Source organism: Moschus berezovskii, chromosome 4, assembly GCF_049115385.1.
Source record: "Moschus berezovskii isolate FMDL1 chromosome 4, NW_MosBer_1.0, whole genome shotgun sequence".
Lineage (NCBI taxonomy): Eukaryota > Metazoa > Chordata > Mammalia > Artiodactyla > Moschidae > Moschus > Moschus berezovskii.
The window spans coordinates 38,982,509-39,008,385 of NC_142463.1; positions in this window are offsets into that span (position 1 = coordinate 38,982,509).

Below are 25,877 nucleotides of genomic sequence, written 5' to 3' on the forward strand. Positions count from 1 at the left end.
AAGAAGGAAACCTTTATTTTAATTCAAAAAACAAAAGCCAAATAGCAAAACTTATGTACGTGCTGAACTTTTTTTCCTTCCTCAAGTGGAAAACATTGACTTGCTAACAACTCTTGGCTGGCATCAAGGGAAAGTGGAGGTATTTGCAGATGTGGAGGAAGACATACAAAACATTTTTCAAATCAAAGGCTTGAATTATTGCACTGGGTTCATGAAGTTTCACAGGCATCTAGACACACCATTGTCTTCGCCCTGAAACAAGCTGCCCTTTCTGTTCAAGAAAGAAAACAACCCAATGTTTCTTACAATCAGATCTGTATGTATCAGAGAGCTATCTATATTTTGAAATTCTTTGCATTGTCTGTGGAAGGGTGTGCTGTTTGGATCCAACAATGGCAACATTGATTTTAGGATTTTTGAATTTTGGTTGTGCAGAGCAAACAGTGAAAGAAAACTGCCGGCTTTCAGAACTACAACAGTGCTCTTACACAAACTCACTTCTCTCCTGGCTGTTTTACATAGCCAAAGATCAATACTGCTCATTCAGCCAATGTTATTAACCCCATTTATCAGATTCTCTCTTAAGGAAAAAAAAAAAATTGAAAGGATCTTGCCGACAAAGTTATGTCATCTTCCACTCGTTCAGTCGTGAAGTGGATAATTCACTTTGTTGTGCACCCCCAACAATTGAGCTTTGTTTATGAAGTTACATTTATTAAGTGAAAGTATTTGGACACTGATGGTACATTCAAGCTTGGTTGCCATGGGCAGTAATCACAGCAGAAAGTCATGACCTCCCCGTTATGCAGCAAGTAACTAATTGAAATGATACAAATTACTCCGATTCTCCGTCTGCCAATTTAGAGCCTGGTTCTGGTCAAGGGTCAAATGAGCTTCTATTCATGAAACTATGTTTGAAGTAGCTGCTACCATAGCAAGGGGGTTCAGTGTGGGCATCACTGCTCCTTTGGACTTTACCACATACTGTGGCGAGTCAGTAAAGCAAGGAGTTTCAGACCCTACCTTCTCCAGCCCATCAAAAGCATACTGTTGCCATTCAGTTTGTGCTACTTGTCAACAGCACCGGACATGGTTTGCTAAACTTTACTGGCTAGAAATAAATGTTGTATTCAGAAGCCACTTAGGGAATCCGTTCTCCTTAGCCTGCATATTTTGTCGGCTTTCTTATATGCCCACGGCAGAGGAAACCAAATGCCATAAACTCAATATTGAATGATTCTCAACTTATCCATTTCCATCAAGTGTCATCCCTTTCAGCTTCTCTCTGCCCCGGTACATATACACATTCCTGCCAAGTAAATAAGATAAATTAAAAGCCTAAAAGGTAGATAGTGTGCAAGTTCTTTCTCCAAAGCATAATCAGGATGATTATCCCTATTTGAGAAATGACCCTAAATGTTAATCTAATTGAATCTAGGAAATGTGGCAATAAAAAGTTAATAATTTACAGAGAAATTGTTCTTCAGAAAACTCTAAGTGAATGCCCACTAGATGAATTTCAGGAATTGTGCTCAAAGGCACATAAGATATGTGACAAAAGCAACGGCTTACTTTGAATATGCTTTTCACCATACCCAAACTATTTGTTTTAAGGAGACATTCTGGTACATATATGTGTGTGAAGGCACACACAGTTTGTTTGAAAAATATGTAGAAAAAAATGAGAAAATAGTTCCTTGAATCAACTGAAAATAATAGGAAACCACTTGAGTGTTTAAATTTTAGCCTAAAGACTGGTTTCAAGTGTACTCAACACTGTTTCTAAAATCAGGTTTACCTACAATTAATACGTATAGAAATTGCATAAATTTTCATTGAATTTTTCCTTCTTTAAAAAAAATTATCTATTTATTTATTTATTCATGGCTGCACTGGGTCTTTCCTGCTGTGCCTGGGCTTTCTCTAGCTGTGGTGAGTGGAGGCAGCTCTCCAGTTGCAATGTGCCGGCCTCTCATTGAAGTGGCCTTTTTTGCTGCAGAGCACTGGCTCCAGTACACGCGGGTTCAGTAGTTGTGGCACATGGGCTTAGTTACTCCATGGCATGTGAGATCTTCCTGGACCAGGGATCAAACCCATGTCTCTTGAATTGGCAGGCAGATTCTTAACCACTGAACCAGCAGAGAAGTCCCTCTTTTTTTTTTTAACAGCAGAAATTTTTCAGGTGATACAAAATTTACCAAGCAAAGAGGTATGAGGCTACGTTGGACATCCTCTGTAGCCAGTTCCCCTTAGCACCCTAGCAGACACTACCTAACTTAGAATATTTCCCAAATTTCAGCAATTTCAAAGGCAAAACATAGGGGAAGTGACATGAATAGGCTATCTCAAAATTTGCACTAGAACAGCAAGGTAGTAAAATTAAACTGCAAAATAGCTTCAACATTCTGCAAGCCCCCAATCACTGTATTTCACATTTCTGGTCAGCAGACACTAGTCTAGGTTGAAGATAGAACCCGGGTGCTGAAATTCACACTTTTGGTCAAATCAAGAGCATCACCCAGAAGCTTCTGTAGGAATAATGGGCTCAAGTTGAAGAACTCTGTTTAAAAGATCAGTGATGTAACACCAGTCCAATGTCCCAGTAGAACAGAGTGGTTAAAAACACTAACTTTATCCACAACCAGGGTTGAATTCAAATCCCAACTCTGCCATTTACTATGAATCATGGGCAAATAATTCAACTTCTTTTGATATAGAATTTCTCATTTTGTATAAAGAACATTTTAATACAATGTCTGGTGTAGAGTAAGTGCCTTTTTCCATTATAACTCTTATTATTACAAAAAGTAAAAATCCCTGCTAAAACAGACAATGCTGGAATAAAACCCAGAATCTTAAAAAAAATCTTCTAGTTAAACTTTCCAGTCAATAAGGTAGTTTACTATTATCATAATAGTTATAGAAAATCACAACTATTTATTCTGTTGCAAAGATTCTAAATCTCAGAAATAAATTTCATTTTTCATTAATTTGCTCATTAAAAAAAAAAAAAAGGCCCTGAAATAATACAATAGTAAAACCAACATGATTCCTGCCCTCATCCAACTTCAACCCAGCAAGCCAGGTAAATCAACAAGCATAGTGAACATTGAAATGAGAGTGTTATGGGAGTTCAGAGGATGGTACCTAGTCTGTCTAGTTATATCCTGAATAGCATCTTACCACTTACAATTGACGAGAAAAAGTAAGAATTTTTGTCATGTATTTTTCTCTAAGAAGCCTTCTATCCATTCCAGGGCAACTCTCGCCAAGTGAGAGACAAGTGTATTGAACTTCCTTGCCACAATGCTGCTCCTTACTCTCTAGCCTTTTTTTTCTTTATTGGAATATAGTTGTGTTACAATGTTCCATCAGTTTCTACTGTACAGCAAAATAAATCACTTATTCATACACATATATCCCCTCTATTATGGATTTCCTTCCCATTTCAGTTCAGTTCAGTCGCTCAGTCGTGTCCGACTCTTTGCGACCCCATGAATCGCAGCACACCAGGCCTCCCTGTCCATCACCAGCTCCCAGAGTTCACTCAAACTCATGTCCATCGAGTCAGTGATGCCATCCAGCCATCTCATCCTCTGTCATCCCCTTCTGCTCCTGCCCCCAATCCCTCCCAGCATCAGGGTCTTTTCCAATGAGTCAACTCTTCACATGAGGTGGCCAAAGTATTGGAGTTTCAACTTCAGCATCAGTCCTTCCAATGAACACCCAGGACTGATCTCCTTTAGGAGGAACTGGTTGGATCTCCTTATAGTCCAAGGGACTCTCAAGAGTCTTCTCCAACACCACAGTTCAGTTCAGTTCAGTCGCTCAGTCGTGTCTGACTCTCCGCGACCCCATGAATCACAGCACGCCAGGCCTCCCTATCCATCTCCAACTCCCGGAGTTCACTCAAACTCATGTCCACAGAGTCGGTGATGCCATCCAGCCATCTCATTTTCTGTCGTCCCCTTCTCCTCCCGCCCCCAACCTTTCCTAGCATCAGAGTCTTTTCCAGTGAGTCAACTCGTTGCATGAGACCACAGTACAAAAGCATCAATTCTTCGGCCCTCAGCTTTCTTCACAGTCCCACTCTCACATCCATACATGACCACTGGAAAAACCATAGCCTTGACTAGACAGACTTTTGTTAGCAAAATAATGTCTCTGCTTTTTAATATACTATCTAGGTTGGTCATAACTTTCCTTCCAAGGAGTGTCTTCTAATTTCATGGCTGCAATCACCAGCTGCAGTGATTTTGGAGCCCAAAAAAATAAAGTCTGACACTGTTTCCACTGTTTCCCAATCTATTTCCCATGAAGTGATGGGACCAGATGCCATGATCTTAGTTTTCTGAATGTTTTTAGCTTACCACAAAACATCGAGGCTCTAATCTGTTATCTATTTTATACGTAGTTATCAATAGTGTATATATGCCAGTTCCAATCTCCCAATTCCATCCAACCCTCCCCCTTCTCCCTGGGTACCCATACATTTGTTCTCTATGTCTATGGCTCTACTTCTGCTTTGCAAATTGTAAATAAGGCCATCTATATCATTTTTCTAGATTTCACATATGTGCATTAATATACATTATTTATTTTTCTCTTTCTGACTTCACTCTGTATGACAGTCTCTAGGTCTATCCATGTCTCTACAAATGACCCAATTTCGTTCCTTTTATGGCTAGTAATATTTCATCATATACACGTTTCACATCTTTAGCCATTCTTCAGTTGATGGACATTTAGGTTACTTCCATGTCCTGGCTACTTTAGATAGTGCTGCAATGAACATTGGGATGCATGTTCCATTTTGAATTATGGTTCTCCCTGGGTATATGCCCAATAATAGGATTGCTGGGTCATATGCCTACTCACCAGTCTTATTTCAAGCTGGTCTATGGACCATTACCTCAGCCTTTCCACCTCTGGGCTTTTCCTCATGCTTCCTAGTCCCTCTGCTGACCTGTAGTACCTTTCCCTATCCTTCCATCCTCAAACATCCTAATCATTTTTAGCTTCCAGACTCATCTCTAATGTCAAGTTCTCCATGAAGCTTTTCCCAATTCCCCAAGTAAATTGTTATCTTTCCTTCTTTGGATTTCCCAGATAATCACAATGGTGTAATCACTCACCTGGACCAGACATCCTGGAGTGAGAAGTCAAGTGGGCCTTGGGAAGCATCACTACAAACAAAGTTAATGGAGGTGATAGAATTCCAGCTGAGCTATTTCAACTCCTGAAAGATGATGCTGTGAAAGTGCTGCACTCAATATGCCAGTAAATTTGGAAAACTCATCAGTGGCCCTAGAACTGGAAAACGTCAGTTTTCATTCCAATCCCAAAGAAAGGCAATGCCATAGATTGTTCAAAATACCAGACAATTGCACTCCTTTCACATACTAGCAAATTAATGCTCAAAATTCTCCAAGCTAGGCTTCAACAGTATGTGAACTGAGAACTTTCAGATGTTCAAGCTGACTTTAGAAAAGGCAGAGAAACCAAAGATCAAATTGCCAACATCATTGGATCATAGAAAAAGCAACAAAATTCCAGAAAAACATCTACTTCTGCTTCATTGACTATGTTAAAATCTTTGACTGTGTGGATCACAACAAACTGTAGAAAATTCTTAAAGAGATGGAAATACCAGACCACCGTACCTGCCTCCTGTGAAACCTGTATGCAGGTCAAGAAGCAACAGTTAGAACTGGACATGGAACAATGGACTGGTTCCAGATTGGGAAAGGAGTACATCAAGGCTGTATATTGTTACCCTGCTTATTTAACTTATATGCAGAATACATCATGTGAAATGGCAGGATGGACGAAGCACAAGCTGGAATCAAAATATCCAGGAAAAATATCAATAACCTCAGATATGTAGATGATATCACCTTTATGACAGAAAGCAAAGAGGAATTAAAGAGCCTCTTGATGAAGGTGAAAGAGGAGAGTGAAAAAGCTGGCTTAAAATTCAACATTCAAAAAATGAAGATTATGGCCTCAGTCCCACCACTTCATGGCAAATAGATGGGGAAACAATGGAAACAGGAACAGACTTTATTTTCTGGGGCTCCAAAATCTCTGCAGATGGTGACTGCCACCATGAAATTAAAAGATTCTTGCTCCTTGGAAGAAAAGCAATGACAAACTAGATGGCACATTAAAAAGCAGAGACATTGCCTTGCCGACAAATGTCTGTATAGTCAAAGCTATGGTTTTTCCAGTAGTCATGTATGGATGGGAGAGTTGGACCATAAAGAAGATTGAGTGCCAAAGAATTGATGCTTTTGAGTTGTGGTGTTGGATAAGACTCCTGAGAGTCCCTTGGACAGCAAAGAAATCCAACAAGTCAATTTTAAAGGAAATCAGTCCTGAATATTCATTGGAAGGACTGATGCTGAAGCTGAAACTCCAATACTTTGGCCACCTGATGCAAAGAGCCAATTCATTAGAAAAGACCCTGATGCTGGGAAAGATTGAAAGCAGGAGGAGAAGGGGACAACAGATGATGAGATGGTTGGATGGCATCACCGACTAGATGGACATGAGTTTGAGCAAGCTTCGGGAGTTGGTATAGGACAGGGAAGCCTGGTGTGCTGCAGTCCATGGGGTCACAAAGAGTCAAATACGACTGAGCAACTGAACAACAACAAGGTAAGACAGACATTTTAAAAATGGTTAAAACTACCAGTGCCCAAATTCTTAAACGGACAAAAGAACTGAACAGATATTTTACAAGAGAAAGTATACAAATGGCCAATAAGCCCCAAATCATTAGTTATCAGAAAAACATAAATTAGAAATCACAGTGAGATATTGTGATTTCTCACCAAACATCCGCTAAAATTAAAATGACTAACAATATTTAGTTTTGATGAGGATGTAGGAAACTGGAACTCTCATGTACTACTGTTCGGAATATAAAATGGAGCAACCACACTGGAAAATTTTGGCAGTTTCTTATTAAGTTAGATATACTTTATGACACAGCAATGCTACTCCTTGGTATTTACCTCCCCCAAAAAGCATATGTTTACCAAAGGGTGTACTCAAATGTTTACTGAAGTTTTATTCATCGCAGCTAAAAACTGGAAAGAATTCAAATTTCTTCCAGCATGGATAAATAAATTGCAATATATCCATACAATGGAATACCACTTAACAATAAAATGGAATGGACTACTAAAATGCAACAATATGGGTAAATCTGAAAGACATTGTGAACAAAATAAGCCAAGCACAAGAGAATATATATTGTATAATTCCATTTATACCATATTCTAGAAAGAGCAAATTAACCAATAGTCACAGAAAACACAGTGTTACCTGTGGTCAGGAATGAAAGGAGGATAGAAAGCATGAGGGAACTTTTGAGAATTATGGAAACGTTCTGCATCCTGATGCTGGTGGTTACACCGTGTATATGTATTTAAAAACTCATTGAATTATATACTTTAAATAGATGTACTCTGTTATATGTAAATTGTACCATATTAAGATTGATTTTTAAAAACTGCCAAGAGTATTGCCAAGAGAAATACAGGCTGCATTAATTGATAAACTAGATCTTAAAATAAATAAAAATGTCTGATTAACTGTATAATTTCGTTTTAACATACCACTGTATATAAAGTAGATAACTAATAAGGACCTACTGTACAGCACAAGGAACTCTACCCAATACTCTGTAATGACCTATATGGCAAAAGAATCTAAAAATGAGTGGATATATGTATATGTATAACTTGTTCACTTCCCTGCACAGCAGAAACTAGCACAACATTGCAAACCAACTACACTCCAATAAAAATTAAAATAAATTTTTTCTTAAATTTGGTTATAATCTGATATTGTCTTTTTAAAAAAATTATTCCTAGTATGTGCTTCTCCATAACCAAATTATCACCTTTTTGAGGGCGTAGAAGGAAAGGAAATTCATGTTTATTAAATACCTTCTATAAGCCTGGCATCGTGCTAAGAGATTTATGTAGGATATCTCACTTAATACTAACATTAATCCTGAGAGATAGGTATTATTTCCACCTCTTTATAGTTAATGCAATTAGGTCTCAGAAATTGTTATTTGCTCAAGGTCACACAGTTTGCAAAGGTGGTGCCAGAGTCTGAACTCAAATCTGTTTCTCTTCAAAGCCCAAACTCTTTTCAGCTCTCTAAGTGATCATGGGCGACATTTCTCTGTGACTGCTTATCCTTCTTTTCCTTTCTGGAACATCCCTCTGCCTCTTCTCTTCTACCTGATTTCTTCATGCTTCAAAATCCAGCTTAGGGCCCCTTTTCTGACATAGAAATTTTACTTTTTTCTGAAGTCTCAGACCAACAACCATCTTTGTGACTCAACTTGGAATTTAATCTTAAAATGGCTTATTGAAGCATCTAATTACTTAATGCATACGTCTTGTCTCCCCAACCAGCTTACAATTTCCTTGCGGGCAGGGATGTATATTAACTATAGTAACACACAGACACTGAAATCATAATGATTTTAACTAATGTCTCACTTGTGAGAAGTCCAACAAGTCATAGTGGAGGAAGAGTTCTCTGAATAGTTGGCCAACATACTTCTATAATTGTGATGCTCTTAATTATACATGGGGCTTTTTTATTTAAAATTTCTGTGTGTTAATTTTGTAACCTGCAACTTTACCAGATTCATTGAGATTCACTGATGACCTTTAGTAGTTTGTTGGTAGCATCTTTAGGATTTTCTATGTATAGGATCGTGTCATCTGCAAGCTGTGACAGTGTAACTTCTTTTCCAATTTAGATTCCTTTTATTTCTTTTTCTTCTCTGATTGTCATAGCTAGGACTTCTAAAACTATGCTGAATAAAAGTGGCGAGAGTGGACACCCTTGTCTTGTTCCTGGCCTTAGAGGAAATGCTTTCAGCTTTTTACCATTGAGTATAATGTTAGCTGTAGATTCGTCGAATATGGTCTTTATTATGTAGAGGTATGTTCCCTTTATAACCACTTTCTGGAGAGTTTTTATCATAAATGGGTACTGAATTTTGTCAGAACATTTTCCTGCATCTATTGATCATTGGGCTTCCCTGGTGGCTCAGATGGTAAGAAATCTGCCTGCAATGCAGGAGACCCGAGTTTGATCCCTGGGTTGGGAAGATCCCCTGGAGAAGGTAATGGCAACCCACTCTAGTATTCTTGACTGGAAAATTCTATGGACAGAGGAGCCTGGTGGCTACAGTCCATGAATCAGACACAACTGATCAACTTCCACTTTAATTACACATACCATATATCCACAATAGGCTAGGTGCTTCACAGATGTTAGTTTATTTTTTTCTTTTTTCTTTTAAAATTATTTTTTTAAACAGCTGTGTGTGTGTGCACGCACACTCAATTGTATCTAACTCTTTGCATTCCTATGAACTGTAGCCCAGCAAGCTCCTCTGTCCATGAAATTTTCCAGGCAAGAATACTGGAGTAGGTTGCCATTTCCGACTCCAGGAGATCTTCCTGACGTAGGGATCAAACCCACGTCTCTTGCATCTCCTGAGTTGGCAGGTGGATTCTTTACTACTGTGCCACCTGGGAAGCTCTTAAACAGCTTTACTGAGGTGTAATTTCATACCAAAGAAGTTCACCCACTTTAGGTATATAACTCAATAATTTTTTGTAAACGTGCAGTTGTACAGGCATCACCATTGTCCTGTTTTAGAATATTTCTGTTACTCAAAGGGATACGTCATGTCCAGTTGCAGTTAATCCCTGTTCTCACCCCCTGCCTTAGGGAACTATGAATCTACTTTCTGTCTCTATAGATTTGTCTTTTCTGGATGTTTAGTGTAAGTGGAATAACACAGTTTGTCATCTTGGGTATTTAGCTCCTTTCACTTAACATGTTTTAGGGGTTTACCCATGTTATTGCATGGATCAGTAGTTCATTCCTGCTTATTGCTGAATAGTATTCCGTTGCATAGGTATATCATTGTTTGTTTATCCAGTCACCAGTTGGTGAACATTTGCATTCATTAAATTGGACCATTTCCAATGTTTTACCTTTATGAATGTTCTAGCTTACAATATCTCTCTGAGATAGACACTTTGGTCTTCATTTTACAAATGAGAAGAATCAAGGCTCAGAAAAGTAATTATCTTGCTCAAGATCAAATAGCTGGTAAGTCATGAAGTGTAGTATTTCTAACTCTAAAGCCCTTGCTGTGACAGTAGTTTTTCAGATTTGGGAATTTTGTTGACCTGGATATTTAAAAAACAGCTTTTTTAATGTGAGAATAAACCTAAGTTTTTCATCTTTTGTATTTTGTAAAGAGCATTTGAAAAACTACCATCTACCGCCAGCATCACTTCATAAAAGAAAGGATATCTTTAATGCCTAAAGTTGAAAAATTAATTAGGCTTTATAGAAAAGCTACATTGCCCTTATTTTTCTCATTTCTCTGCAAAGAGTTAATGAAGACAAGTCCTCATTTAAGAAGAATCGTGTCTAGTCACTAAGCTAATTAGTAGGGCTATATACTGTGCTAAACTGAATTAGATGAAATACTTTGAGATGCTTTTTAAAATGATGTTAGATAAACTGCTTTATCTGTTTATAACAAATAACAACTGTCAGGTAAACAGTTAATAACAGTCTTATTAACTTATTTCAATTGTCTATAACAGATCCCCCCCCAAAAGTCTTGTTCTTTGTATAACAGTTAGCACAGTGAAGTGGCCTCTCTTTTTCAGGAATAGAGGGTTTAATCCCATCATACATCTATCAACAGTTCCTGTGTCCTCGAGGAACTGTATTCCAAAACTCCCAAAACCAACTCTTCTGTAACGACACAAGAGCCAGGTTGGCTTATAGACTCCTTCCCTAAGAAGTGAGAAGTATATAAAGGCCTTGGATGGTAATTCCATGGCAACAGATTTAAAAGATTTCCTTCAAACCCAGCTTTCATGGAGGCTGAAAGAAACACTGAAGTCTTGCTGACATTCGTTTCGTGGTTCCCATCAGGTCCCAGTGGAACAAATGCCATAATTAGCCCTCAGAAGAGAGGCCAGAGATTGACGATGAGGTCCCCCCGTCATGCCTCGAGGCCTTGCTAGACTGGGACACTCACACTGTAGCTCTCTGCTTTGTAGCTGTTTGTGCAAGAACAAAAGGACTTCAGTCTGCCTTGCTATTAATCCAACTTCACAAGCATGAAATTTACAGACACACACCAGAATTCATCACTGAAACCTTTTCCCCTTGTCATGTTCAGCTGTTGAAAAGTGGGCACACTCTTGGATATGAATGTTAATAAAAAGAAAAGAAAAAAAGAATGAACAAGCTTTCTGAATCAGCTCCGAGTTCCCTCCCCTCTGCCCCCAGCTACAGGTCGACGTCTTGGGAGTCTGACTTTTTGGGGGAGAACGTAAATCTCTCCATAGCATCTAGGGTGGCAATATTTTTGTTAAATTTTATCATCACCTGAAAGCCAATGACTTTCTCTTAATAAATAAAATACATCTATAATGGCAGACCAATAACTCAATCTGTAAAGTGAATGAAAAAAAAAAAAAAGAATAGCACTCAAGAGTCATAAAATGAACATTATTTGATTAGAACCAAACCAGTGGTATCAACTGGTTTTGCTCATTTAACCTGTCTCCTCATCACCATACACCCATCATTTAGCTGCAGGGTGGATGTGTTCACACTGAACTATTAATCTGTTTCAAAATGCCATAACATTTCCATGAAGAACTTCCTAATTTTTTTTTCAGAAATTAAATGTCTGTTTAAAGTTCATTCCCTCCTGCTGTAACTAATTGAAATGAGATTTGGTTTATCTTTATGACATGGAAATGGGATTGAGTTTCATAATAATAACAATAAGGATAACTCCATAGATTTTAGGAGTAGTAGTTAATAATTACAGTAATATGGGGGAGATTAGATTTGCCTGTTGCCACCTAAACAGACCCCCATTATTTATGGAGAAGTGTGAATGAATGTCGGATGATCTAACCACCAGTTCCCAACTTTGTATTTGCTTTCAACTTAGACTGAATTTTAGGGCAGCACCATAAATGCACGGAAGCCTCAGAACAGTGTTCCTTTAATAACCAAAGAAGGCATCAGCTCACAGGCTGGGAAGTACGTTGAAACACATCACAGTTGTGATGGAAAGAAACTGCTCTTGGGAAAACACAAAGGGGAGGCTTTTTCTTAGGATCTTTTCCCCATTAATATAATGAAGAGTAAGTCAAACCAAACTGTTGCATTGCAGAAGTTGCAATAAAATTTCCCAAATAGCATTCCATTTGATCTTCAATCAGCCCTTTGAGATCACTCTCACAATATTACTTTCTCCATTTTACAGGTAAAATCACTGAGATCCAGAGAGGTTAAAAAAAAAAAAAAATTTTTTTTTCAATGTCACAGTCTCAGTTAGTGGCAGACTTAACCCTGAGAACCAGATCTACCTGTTCCCAATTTCAAACTCTTTTATCACCTGCCAAGAAAATCAGGAAACATGCACATTGGGCTCAGAAGTCAATGGAGAACTTCATTTTCACTTGTTAGTTTTCACTCCCAAGTCAGCCTACTGCCTCCAACATGAAGCTTACCTTACCCAGAAGATACACCAAAGATACCAGCTTTCAACTGGCTTAGGGTTATGCACTACTGATTGTCCTCACTTACATGGTTAACAGCCATTATTTATTGCATACCTACTCAATGCTAGATGCTGTGCATCATTCTTCATCTCTATTTTGCAGATAATTTACATGGCTACAGGTCCTGTGTGATTTGATCCCTACTTACCTCTCCGGGCTTCCCTGATGGCTCAGAGGTGAAGTGTCTGCCTGAAACGCAGGAGACCTGGGTTCGATCCCTGGGTCAGGAAGATCCCCTGGAGAAGGAAATGGCAATCCACTGCAGTACTCTTGCCTGGAAAATCCCATGGACAGAGAAGCCAGGTAGACTACAGTCCATGGGATCGCAAAGAGTTGGACACGACTAAGCAACTTCACAACTTCACTACCTCTCCAGACATCTCCCACCTCATCCTCTTTGCTCCAACCGTACTAAACTTCTGTCAAATCATCAAAGACCCCAGACTCTCATCACACAGCCTGTTTCCTCCACCCAGAACACCCTTTACCATTCTAGCCCACCCTACTTTCCCAGTTATTCTTCAGGCCTCAGTGTAAATGAAATTTCTCAGAGGTCTTCCCAGACTCCTATACTAGATTATACATCCCTTATGGCTTTCTCTCACAGCACTCCAAGCTTTCATTTTCAAAGCATATTACTTTCTGAAAATTTATTTAAAGTCTGCCTTCCTACTAGATTAGATGAGAGCAGCGATTGTGTCGGTTTTTTATTGATATTTTCCAAAATGTGAATGAGAACCAACATGACTTATATAATAATGTGTTGTCTAATTGAGTGAATGAATGGGAAACTGGGACTCAGAAATATTGAGGAATTTAAATGGCTTCTGCGTTCAAATATAACAGGGTGGAACTGAGGAGAAAAACATCTTTTAATAAGCATATCATGATGCTGCTGCTGCTGCTACTGCTAAGTTGCTTCAGTCGTGTCCGACTCTGTGCGACCCCAATGATGGCAGCCCATCAGGCTCCCCCATCCCTGGGATTCTCCAGGCAAGAACACTGGAGTGGGTTGCCGTTTCCTTCTCCAATGCGTGAAAGTGAAGTCGCTCAGTCACAACCCCATGGACTGGAGCCCACCAGGCTCCTCCGTCCTTGGGATTTTCCAGGCAAGAGTACTGGAGTGGGGTGCCATTGCCTTCTCTGAAGCATACCATTATCACCCTATTTAAGATTACAGACCATTCCCTCAGATCTGCCAGCCTGATTCATTCAGCTTTCCTTTTCCTATAAAACATCTCACCTTCTAATGCACTATTGATTTTAAATGCTACTTTTAGCACGCATGTAATTTTAGGCATACTTTGGCCACCTCATGTGACAAGTTGACTCACTGGAAAAGACTCTGATGCTGGGAAAGGTTGGGGGCAGGAGGAGAAGGGGACCACAGAGAATGAGATGGCTGGATGGCATCACCGACTCTATGGACATGAGTTTGAGTGAACTCCGGGAGTTGGTGATGGACAGGGAGGCCTGGCGTGCTGTGATTCATGAGGTCGCAGAGAGTCGGACACAACTGAGTGAATGAACTGAACTGAACTGAATTTTAGACATAATTTCTTTATTATCATTATTGCTTATTATTTCCCTTACTGGAATGTGAGCTTCTCGAGGAGAGGTATTTTTGTTTTTTCTTAATCTCTGATTGTGAACAGTGCTTCCTACCTGTTACAAAAATCATCGTTGAATGGAATTAAAGGGATTCTTCATGTCGAGATTTTCCTAAACATGCACTAAACAAAATATATTTGTTTCAGGTACTAAAGATGACAAGCCCGTTAGTTACATGAGATTGATATGTGATCTGAATTTCCCCTGGTGTCCCCACTGACCAGCTGTTAAGCCCTCATCCCACCCTCAGCTTCGTTTCCCAATCTGCAATATAAGGGTCAGCAGGAAGGAGTCAGGCTCCCCACGTGGCACTAGTGGTAAAGAACCGACCTGCCAGTGCAGGAAACTAAGAGACGTAGTTTCGATCCCTGGGTTGAGAAGATCCCAGGAGGGGGATCCCAGGAGGGGGAGAGCATGGCAACCCACTCCTAGGTTTCTTGCCTGGGAAATCCCATGGACAGAGGAGCCTGGTGGGCTACAGTCCATAGTGTCGCGAAGAGTCAGATATAACTGAAGTGACTTAGCACCCAAGCACGCAGGAAGGAGTCAAGAATCTGTCCTCACCCTAAAGGTGATCAGCCCTTTGATAATTTTCTGGTTAAGAGAAAAAAAAATAGAAGAATTTTATTCACCTCAAACTCTGCAAAAGGCCTAGAAACCTGGGAATTCAACTGGCTCTACTTGCAAAAAATGTGCAGAGGTGATATTTATTAAGTACTTGACACTCCAGAGAGAACAGTCCTGTACAAATATGTCATGCTGCTTTGAACACAAGCAAAGCAGGAATCAGATTCTGTCTCCTTGCTGTATTCCAAGCCAAGGTGACTGTGGTGGTTTCATCTCAATGTATTTATATCTCATCACCAACACTCATCACCAAGGGAGCCGGTTCAGAGCTGAGCTGTAAAGATTGTGTAGGGAGTAGTGCTCAGATGCACTGTACACCATGACTGACTTATGCCGATGAGTTTCAACACTCATGCATTCCAGATGAACATCAATCTCTGTGATGAATAGTAAGAACAGGAATTCAGATTGCAGTGAATGCAAAAATAAGTAAACAAGTAAAGCAATGCTACAATTATTGAATGAGACTCTGATGTGGCAAACTGTCCTCTCTTCTCCATTCTCAATGCAAAGGCCACAATTCATTCTCATCATCTCTCATCTGAATTATTATAGCAGCCCTTTATTGCTCTCCAGACCGCCAATCTATGCCTTTACTACACACACAATAAGAATCTTTCTAAAACGCCTCCCGGAACTTGTGGTACTTCTCAGTGTGTCCTCAAATCTTCCAGAAAAACTGCATAACATAACCCACAAGTCCCTCTGTGACCTGGCCACCTTCTACATCTCCACACTCGGGTCACCTTCCATTTTTCCATACACACTCTATGCTCCACCTACACTGAACTACCTAGAGTTTCCCTAAAGTATCCAGTTTTTCCCACGTTTCTATGCCTCTGCATATGCTGTTTCCTTTGCCCAACACTTTTTCCTATACTATCGCTATTCAATTTGCTCATCATTTAAGATATGTCTCTGCCAAATAGTTTTTCTTGATTTCATTCCATCCTAGACTGAATTAGTTTTAATTGACAGATATTTCTTTAGTTCAACAAACATTTATTGCAAGCCTACTAGAGATAAAACAATGTAGTAGTTCTTTTTTAAAAAAAATAATAGTTACAGATTTTTTGCCATTCTTCTCATCAAGTGAGAGAGTCTGTCTTTGGAATCTATAAAGTTTTATGGCACAGAAGTGATGCTATGTAACTTCTATGTCTAGGTCATAAAAAAAAAAAAAAAAAAACAGCTTCCAGCTGATTTCTTGAAATACTTCCAGACAATCCCTTTTGGGATGCTTCCTCTCAGAACCAGCCCCCAAGCTGAGAGTACAGTCCACAAGGAAAGGCCACATATGTCTCTGGTCTTCAATCCCAGCTGAGATTTTTTCTTTTTTTTTTTTTGAGTTCTTTCTGACTAGAGGCCAGACAGTTGGGTACAGGTGCCCACAAATGGTTCCAGCCTTCAGCCAATCCCAGCAGAGACCACTCCCCACAGCCATTCAAGTCTTCCCAGCAGAGCTCTCCCTCAGCCCTCAACATTGTGATGATTCTGTTACGAGACACTTCTGCTACAGTAGGTAGAATTCTCAGATGGCCCCCAAGGTTCCCCCTGCACCCACTCTTGTGTATACATCCCGTATAAGCCCCCCCACTTCCTTCAGTGTGTGTTGAAGGGAAAGGAGAAGGATTGTGAATATGCTAGAATATCACTCCCTTAATTGTGTCACATGGCTAAGTGAGATTTTGCAAATGTAATTAAGGTTCCAAATGAGATGATTTTGAGTTAATAAAAAGTGAGATTATCCAGGGTGAGCCAGATATAATAAAGTAAAAGCTACTGAACGAGGGATTGTGCCCTTTTTGCCAGCTTTGAAGAAGAAAGCTGCCACGTTGTGAGAGGGCCATGTGCAACGTGACTGCCTTTGGAAGCTGACAGCAGTCCCTGGCTAACAGCCAACAAGAAAATGTGAACAACAGTCCAACAGCCATAGGGACTGGATTCTGCCAACAACCATGTGAGCTTGAGAAAGGCCCTCATTCCAGAAAGAAACACAACCCAGCCAACATCTTGAGTTCTAGATGCAATCTTGAGAGTCTCTGAGCAGAGGGCCCAGCTAAGCTATACCCAGGCTCCCAACCCACTGAGAGAATAGATGTATGTTATTTTAAGCTGCTAAATTTCTGGCAATTTGTCACACAACAGTAAAAAACGAATGTACCTACTGTGTACCCTGTTTGAATTCCTAACCCACAAAATCTTTGCCCATAATGAATGACTATTATTTTATGCCACTAAATTTGGGGTTGTTTGTGCAGCTACCGTTTAGTAATCAAAACAAGCAGTCACTCAGCAAGTTAAAAATCCTGTCTTCAGTGCATTCTTCCCCCTGGCTGAGGGGTAAGACAGACAATAAAATAAATAAGTAAAATAAAATATGGAGTGTTTTGGATAGGCCAAGTGCTAGGCGATAAAACAAGAAATGGGATAATGACTTCTAGAGATGATTTACACAGAGTTTTAGACAGAAATGTTCAATCTACATGCTCAAAATATTTAACAACTACAGATGTTTGAGGAACACTGACCAGGAAGGACATATACTAACCACAGTGCTAGAACAGGATCCTGGAGGACCTTTACTACGCTAGGCATGAACTGCTTAGTTTTAAGATATTGTATATATTTGTAGGTTCTTCAATCCAATAGGAATCAGTTCAGTTCAGTCACTCAGTCATGTCCAACTCTTTGTGACCCCATGGACTGCAACACGCCAGGCTTCCCTGTCCATCACCAACTCCCGGAGCTTGCTCAAACTCATGTCCATAGAGTCAGTGATGCTATCCAACCATCTCATCCTCTGTCGTCTCCTTCTCCTCCCGCCTTCAACCTTTCCCAGCATCAGGGTCTTTTCAAATGAGTCAGTTCTTCACATCAGGTGGCCAAAGTATTGGAGTTTCAGCTTCAGCATCAGTCTTTCCAATGCATATTCAGGACTGATTTCTTTTAGGATTTACTGGTTGGATCTCCTTGCAGTCCAAGGGACTCTCAAGAGTCTTCTCCAACAACACAGTTAAAAAGCATCAATTCTTCAGCGCTCAGCTTTCTTTATAGTCCAACTCTCACATCCATACATGACTACTGGAAAAACCATAGCCTTGACTAGACAGACCTTTGTTGGCAAAGTAATATCTCTGCTTTTTAATATGCTGTCTAGGTTGGTCATACCTTTTCTTCCAAGGAGCAAGCAATAGGAATAGGTATGCGGTGTCCCACCTCATTGACTCATTTATTTAACCCTCTTCTCAGCACACATTCACTGAGTAGTCCATTCAGCCATGTAGAAGACAAGGAGCTCCAGGAGCACTGCCCACTGAGCTCCAGTTCCTTGCTGTCCAGCTGAGGAAGTGAGATACATACAGAGGGAGTACTCAGCTGCAGCAGTGCTAAGTTCATGAGTATTGTTCTATTTCCCTGTCTCACCTATGAGACCTTGACTATAGAATTAGAAGAGAGAGAAGCTGCAGTGGTCAGGGAAGCTTCTGGAGGTAATAATGGGAATGGAGCTGAATCTTGAAGGTTGGCTATTTCCATAGAAGACCTTATTCATCTTTGGCTCTTACTGCCTCAGAGAATGTAAATGTGTGGAACATGTGCAAAACACCTAACACAGCAGCAGATGGCTAACTGATGATGGCTCTGTTCTACATTCAGCCTTCTCAACACACTTATAGCCAATGATCAATGGTCAGAGATGACACATAAAATAAAACCTATAAGCCATCTCTGGTAGCTTCACATTTTGGACACAGTAGGTGCTGGAATTAGTTAATTAATCAATAGTCCACCTGGGGAGAAAGAGAAAACCATTTTTAGGAGCAAAAACCACCCTAGTGAGAAAAGAAATGGTCCAGGAAGGAAGTTTTATACTGCGTGAAAGCGTAGGTTTATCTTGTCACCACAAGCTCTTTCAAAGCCTGGTTTGGGGTTTTGAAGCCAGACTGAGCTAGGATCAAATCCTGTCTTCTTCATTTGTAATCTGTATGATCTGAAGTAGGTTAATTCACCTGTCTGAATCTCAGTTTTCTCATCTATAAAATGGCAATAGTAATGCCTACTGTGTTGTACTGTTGACTAAGAATTTTTAAATCAAATAATGTACAAAATGTATAAATTTTACTCTACAGATTTATATGTACAAAAAAATGGCATATTATTTTATCAAACTAAATCCAACTTCAAAACTCTAGCCTAGTATGTTGAAAAAAAGACTTAAATCTTTGACACTATGAGGACTCTACACTCCTCTCTCCACAAGGCTACAGAAACACCCTCCAGAATATATGGCACAATGTCAGTGACTCGCCCTTCACAAAGGCAAGCAGAGGACCTTTCTTGTGCCACTTCTCAGCCCTGTCACAGACTCTGAGGACAGGAAATGCCCAACTGTGACCTTTTTGGAAAGGGAGCCAGGAAAAATCCAGTGAGAACCAAAACAAATTACTATCTCAGTGGATGATCTTGCAATATCTATGAAGCCTCTAACGTAGTCCCTGACACATTATATGTCAGTTATCTTTTCATTTACTCCACAAATACTTGTAAGCGTTGCTACTTGCTGGACACCACTTTTCAGCTATGGGTTCCTCCACTTCAGCACTATTGACATTTTGACTGCCTTCTTGATTGTTGGTTGAGGGGGTGGGGGGCTTGTCCAGTGTACTATAAGATATTTAGCAGCTTCCTTGGCCTCTATCCCTACCAATGACAGTAGTAGCGCCCATCCTAGTTGACAAACAGACATTGCTAAATATTCCCTGGATGAAAAACTGCCTCTGGTTTTGAATCCCTGAATGAAATAAACAAGAGAAAAACCCTACTTTCACATAGCTTACATTCTAATGGGAGGACAGACAATAAACAGATAAATATATTTATAACATAAGCACAGGTATGGAGAGGTGGGGGGTGGCTGATATTTCCTTTCCCTTTCTCTGGATAAATAATAACCAAAAACTATTCTGAAGATGGTAGCATAAGCATCAGACTCTGATGAAAAGATATTTCATCGATAAGCAAAAAATCACAGGAATAGAAATTGAATGATCAGGACTAAAGAAATAGGAAAGAAATAGGATTATCATTTAAATAACCATATTGAAGGTTCAGCATTTATCTCCATTGGACATATTCCTGTGCAAGGAAAAATAGCCTCATCAACACAAACACAGGACAACCACACAAAAATGTGTGTAAAATTTCTTCTGCCTTTTCTCCAGCTCTAGGTTATTCTTTTGAACACTTTAGAAAGAATTTAGAGAGTGCCCTCATTCAGTGAAGCTTCAAATTGTAAAATAAGGCAATATCACATAATAATAAAGAATTATTTGGAACATCACTGGAACCATTTTTATCAAATGTCATTTAAAAGTTGGTTTTAAACAACTAGATTTTAAAATGTTGTATGCATGTAGCTTTTGTACAATGTATTAAACCAAAGCAAAATCACAAAACTAATAAAATCCAAGTTACACAATGCAAAAACTAGCTTGCCATTCTAATCATGTGCCAGTTTCGCACAGCACACCAACACCCCTGTGTGTTGTATAATGATTTGGTTCTCCCAACTCTTTTCTCACTTAGAATTACTGTGAAACCTCTGTCCTTAGAGTAAGCAGTAATATCATTTGACCTTCCTATGGTGTCAACACATTATTTTCTTATTAGATCTGCTGCCTCTGTTCTTTCCTTATTAGCCCACTAAAATTACCCGATGTAAACACAAGTACAAACTTAGAGGAAGGCACCACAGGGCAATGCCAGGTTATAAAGGGTCATTTGAGTGTCCAGAATGTGCTTATATGATCTTTTTTCTCTTTTTCCTAAGATTCTCATGAAACTCTGAATTTAAAGGCTTTTGTGGAGAACTCTAGGCACCCTGATGATATATCCATGTAACTCTAGACCCCAGTTTGAGAGGCACTGGTGTAATGACTAACGGCAGCAGAATCAGAATGCCTAGGATTTGAAATTCTGGCCCCAACACATACTAGAAGTATTCTGACCATTGAAAGTATTTTGATATCAAAAGACCATCTGCCACCCAAGACTGGGTCCCACAGAAGTTTATATCTGAACAAAGCAGGCCCAGATCAAAACTATAAAGTCATTTGTTTGTGGTTCCCTGGTCTTGCCTTTTCAATGCCTCTCTTCCCCTTTAGGTCGACAGCACATCACCACTTGAGATACCAGGCTAGATCCCAGGCAGCCATCAGCTCGTCATTTTACCTCCTTTGTGTTGCTGTTCAGTCACTAAGTTGTGTCTGACTCTTTATGACCCCATGGACTGCAGCACGCCTGGCTTCCCCGTCCTTCACTATCTCCCAGAGTTTGCTCAAGCTCATGTCCATTGAGTCAGAGATGCTATCTAATCATCTCATCCATCCACTGCTACTCCCTTCTCCTCCTGTCCTCAATCTTTCCCAGCATTAGTAAGGCGTTAGTCACTCAGCTATCTCCAACCCCATGAACTGTAGCCCGCCAGGCTCCTCTGTCCATGGAATTTTCCAGGCAAGAATACTGGCGTCGATTGCCATTTTTTCCTCCAGGGGATCTTCCTGACCCAGGGATTGAACCCAGGTCTCCTGCACTACAGTCAGATTTTTCATCTCTGAACCTCCAGGGAAGCCCAGCATTACCCCACTTCTAAAGCCATCCCAAAATACTAGGGTGGAATGGTTATCTGTGGACTTTCAAAAATCATTTGTTGAGCTGCGTAAAGAGTAAATACTCTAAGAAATTAAGTGGCTTCCCCACCTTTGACTCCTAATAAATGATAGAGCCGTGGTGGGGGGAAGCATTTATTGAACAACTTCTAGATGCCATTTACTTTGAATACTTACTTTCATTTAATGTTCTCAGTGAAACCAGCAAACTACATATTGGGAACCCTTCAGATGTGAAAACCACTGCATTTCAAATGCCAAGCAATGTCTCTGACAAACAGTAAGAGTTTAATAAATGTTTCTTGAATGAATGGTCACATTGACTGAGGTTACATGTCTAGTAACCAGAAGAGATAGGATTCAACCTAAGACATAGTCCATGGGTCTTAATGCTCCTTCCCTCTATACAGTGTTAAGTTTCTTCAGTCAAGTCCGGCTCTTTGTGACCCTAAGGACAGTAGCCTACCAGGCTCCTCTGTCCATGGGCTTCTCCAGGCAAGAATATTGGAGTGGGTTGCCATGCCCTTCTCCAGGGGATCTTCCCCAAACAGTATCAAACCTGTATCTCTTACATCTCCTGAATTGACAGGTGGGTTCTTTACTACGAGCGCCACCTCTACACCAGTGGTCAGCAAACTTCTTCTGTGCAGAGCCAGATAACACATTTTCAGGATTTCAGGGTCATCCAGTCTCTACTGTGACAGTTCAAGTCTCCCACTGAAGACAGAAACAACCATGAACAATACGGAAACTGATGAATGTGACTGTCCCAATAAGACTTCATGGATGGACACTGAAATTTGAATTTATGTAATGTTCACATGTCATGAAATATCTTCTTCTTTGGATTTTTTTCCCAACCAGTTAAAAGTGTAAAGTTGTTCTTATCTTCTGGGCTATATAAACATAGATAATGAACTGGATGTGGCCTACAGACCATAGCATGCCAACCCATTTTCTGCAGTAGGCTGTCTTCCAAGTTCTCCACTGTCTTAGGTCCTCCCCTCAAACAACTGGAATGAATGGAATTCAGATGGTACAATTTCAGACCTTGTGCGTGGGCTCTCAGTCCATTTCAGGTGGATTCTTTACCCACTGCACCACCTAGGAAGCCCTTCACATATGATCAACAGTTAAATGAGATCAAATCTTTCAACTTCCTGTGAAGTTGTGTCATGCAGGCAGTGGCTTATCTCCCCAAGGCACTGGAAACCCATGACTTCTCAGGCCCAGTACACACAATGCTTTTCAGACTTTAATTGCAGAAAGTAGGAAAAATCACTAGGCCATTCACGTATGACCTAAATAAAATTCCTTATGATTATACAGTAAGAGTGACAAATAGATTCAAGGGATTAGATATATTTAGAGTGCCTGAAGAACTATGGACGGAGGTTTATGACATTGTACAGGAGGCCATGATCAAAACCATTCCCAAGAAAAAGAAGTGCAAAAAAGCAAAATGGTTGTCTGAGGAGGCCTTACAAATAGCTGAGAAAACAAGAGAAGTGAAAGGCAAAGGAGAAAAGGAAAGATATGCCCATTTGAATGAAGAGCTCCAAAGAATAGCAGGGAGAGAGGAGAAAGCATTCCTCAGTGATCAGCGCAAAGAAATAGAGGAAAACAATAGAATGGGAAAGACTAGAGATCTCTTCAAGAAAATCAGAGATAGCAAGGGAACATTTCATGCAAAGATGGGCACAATAAAGGACAGAAATAGTACGGACCTAACAGAAGCGGAAGATATTAAGAAGAGCTGGCAAGAATACACAGAACTATACAAAAAAGATCTTAATGATCCAGATAATCATGATGGTGTGATCAAGCCCAGAGCCAGACATTCTGGAATGCAAAGTCAAGTGGGCCTTAGGAAGCATCACTACGAACAAACCTAGTGGAGGTGATGGAATTCCAGCTGAGCGATTTCAAATCCTAGAAGATGATACTGTGAAAGTGCTGCAATCAACATGCCAGCAAATTTGGAAAACTCAGCAGTGGCCACAGGACTGGAAAAGGTCAGTTTTCATTCCAATCCCAAAGAAAGGCAATGCCAAAAAATGTTCAAACTACCACACAATTGCACTCATCTCACACATTAGCAAAGTAATGCTCAAAATTCTCTTGAACTTTCAGATGTTCAAGCTGGATTTAGAAAAGGCAGAGGAACCAGAGATCAAATTGTCAACATTTATTGGATCATCGGAAAAGCTAGAGAATTCCAGAAAAACATCTACTTCTGCTTTATTGGCTATGCCAAAGCCTTTGACTGTGTGGATGACAACAAACTGGAAAATTCTGAAAGAGATAGGAAAACCAGATCACCTGACCTGCCTCCTGAGAAATCTGTATGCAGGTCAAGAAGCAACAGTTAGAACCAGACATGGAAAAATGGACTGGTTCCAAATTGGGAAAGGAGTACATCAAGGCTATCACCCTGCTTATTTAACTTATTTAACACCCTGCATGTTGTCACCCTGCTTATTTAACTTCTATGCATAGTACATCATAGTACATCATGTGAAATCTGGGCTGCAAGAAGCACAAGCTGGAATCAAGATTGCCAGGAAAAATATCAATAATCTCAGATATACAGATGACACGACCCTTATGGCAGAAAGTGAAGAGGAACTAAAGAGAAGGTGAAAGAGGAGAGTGAAAAAGTTGGCTTAAAGCTCAACATTCAAAAATCTAAGATCATGGCATCCAGTCCCATCATTTCACAGCAAATCGATGGGAAAAAAATGGAAGCAGGTACAGACTTTATATTGGGAGGCTCCAAAATCACTGCAGATGGTGACTGCAACCATGAAATTAAAAGATGCTTACTCCTTGGAAGAAAAGCTATGACTAACAGGCAGCATATTAAAAAGCAGAGACATTACTTTGCCAACAAAAGTCCATATAGTCAAAGCTATGGTTTTTCCAGTAGTCACGTATTGATGTGAGAGTTGGACCATAAAGAAAACTGAGCACCGAAGAATTGATGCTTTTGAACTGTGGTGTTGGAGAAGACTCTTGAGAGTCCCTTGGACTGCAAGGAGATCCAACCAGTCCATCCTAAAGGAAATCAGTCCTGAATATTCATTGGAAGGACTGATGCTGAAGCTGAAACTCCAATACTCTGGCCACCTGATGGGAAGAACAGACTCACTGCAAAAGACCCTGATGCTGTGAAAGATTTAAGGCAGGAGTAGAAAGGGATGACAGAGGATGAGATGGTTGGATGGCATCACCGACTCAATGAACATGAGTTGAGCAAGTTCTGGGAGTTGGTGAAGGGCAGGGAAGCCTGGCTTCCTGCAGTCCATCGATTGCAAAGAGTCGGACACAACTGAGCGATTGAAATGAACTTCCTCTAACCATAGCTCTGCACACTGACTTTCAAAAAAAGTTCTGGATTATTTCAGGATTGAGTCAGGTGCTAAATAATAAAGTTGGTCCATTCCAAGAGGGCAATTATCTAATCTGTTAATGAAAGAGCAGTCACATATCATAGCAAAATCTCATCTAGTATATTCATTACAAGCAAAATTAAGATAAGTGAAACTTGCTTTATCTCCTTATTAAGTCAGGAAAATGACTACATATATTTTCCAGATAAGAGGCTGTTTAGAAGATGAACCTCTATGATATTTAACAAATGTAGCTTTCATTTTCTTTTTACCAAGGAAATTCAGAATAATTTGCCTTGCAGTAAATCACAGTAACCCTAGTTGTTTTTTCCTCTCTCCAAATGAGACATTGCCTGACATCTAACATGTGGCAAGATCTGAGAAGTTTCCACAAATTGGTAAAATTCTTTCTACATGAATATGTAATGTAATCTTCTTGTTAAACAAGAATAGATAATTTCTCCTAAAATGAATGCAATAAAGGGGCATAGAAAGAATAAATAATTCCAATACTGTTCTTTAATTCTGCTTGTAATTTTCCAAATTCCAGACTGATGGCAACATAGTGGGCCTATTCTACTAGCACTATTTCAAAATGTTCAGGCTGAAGGAAATCTACAGGGACAGTAGTTACTAAAAAGCTCAAAAATGCAGTCAACTTGCATCATTTTATAGCAAAAGAAAAAGTCATTGTTCATCTATATTTATCTATATTATTTATGCCTGCATTCAACAAACATTTACTGAGCACCAAACATGGGGGCAGGCATTGTTCTAAGCACAATAGGGGATCCTATAAAAATATTATTTTCATCCCCAAGGAACTCAGAGTTTAATTAGGGAGAAGGTGCTGCTGGGGATGATAATGTTAATTATGTCAATCACATAATCACTGGTTATATGTGTGATACTGTGCTAAATGA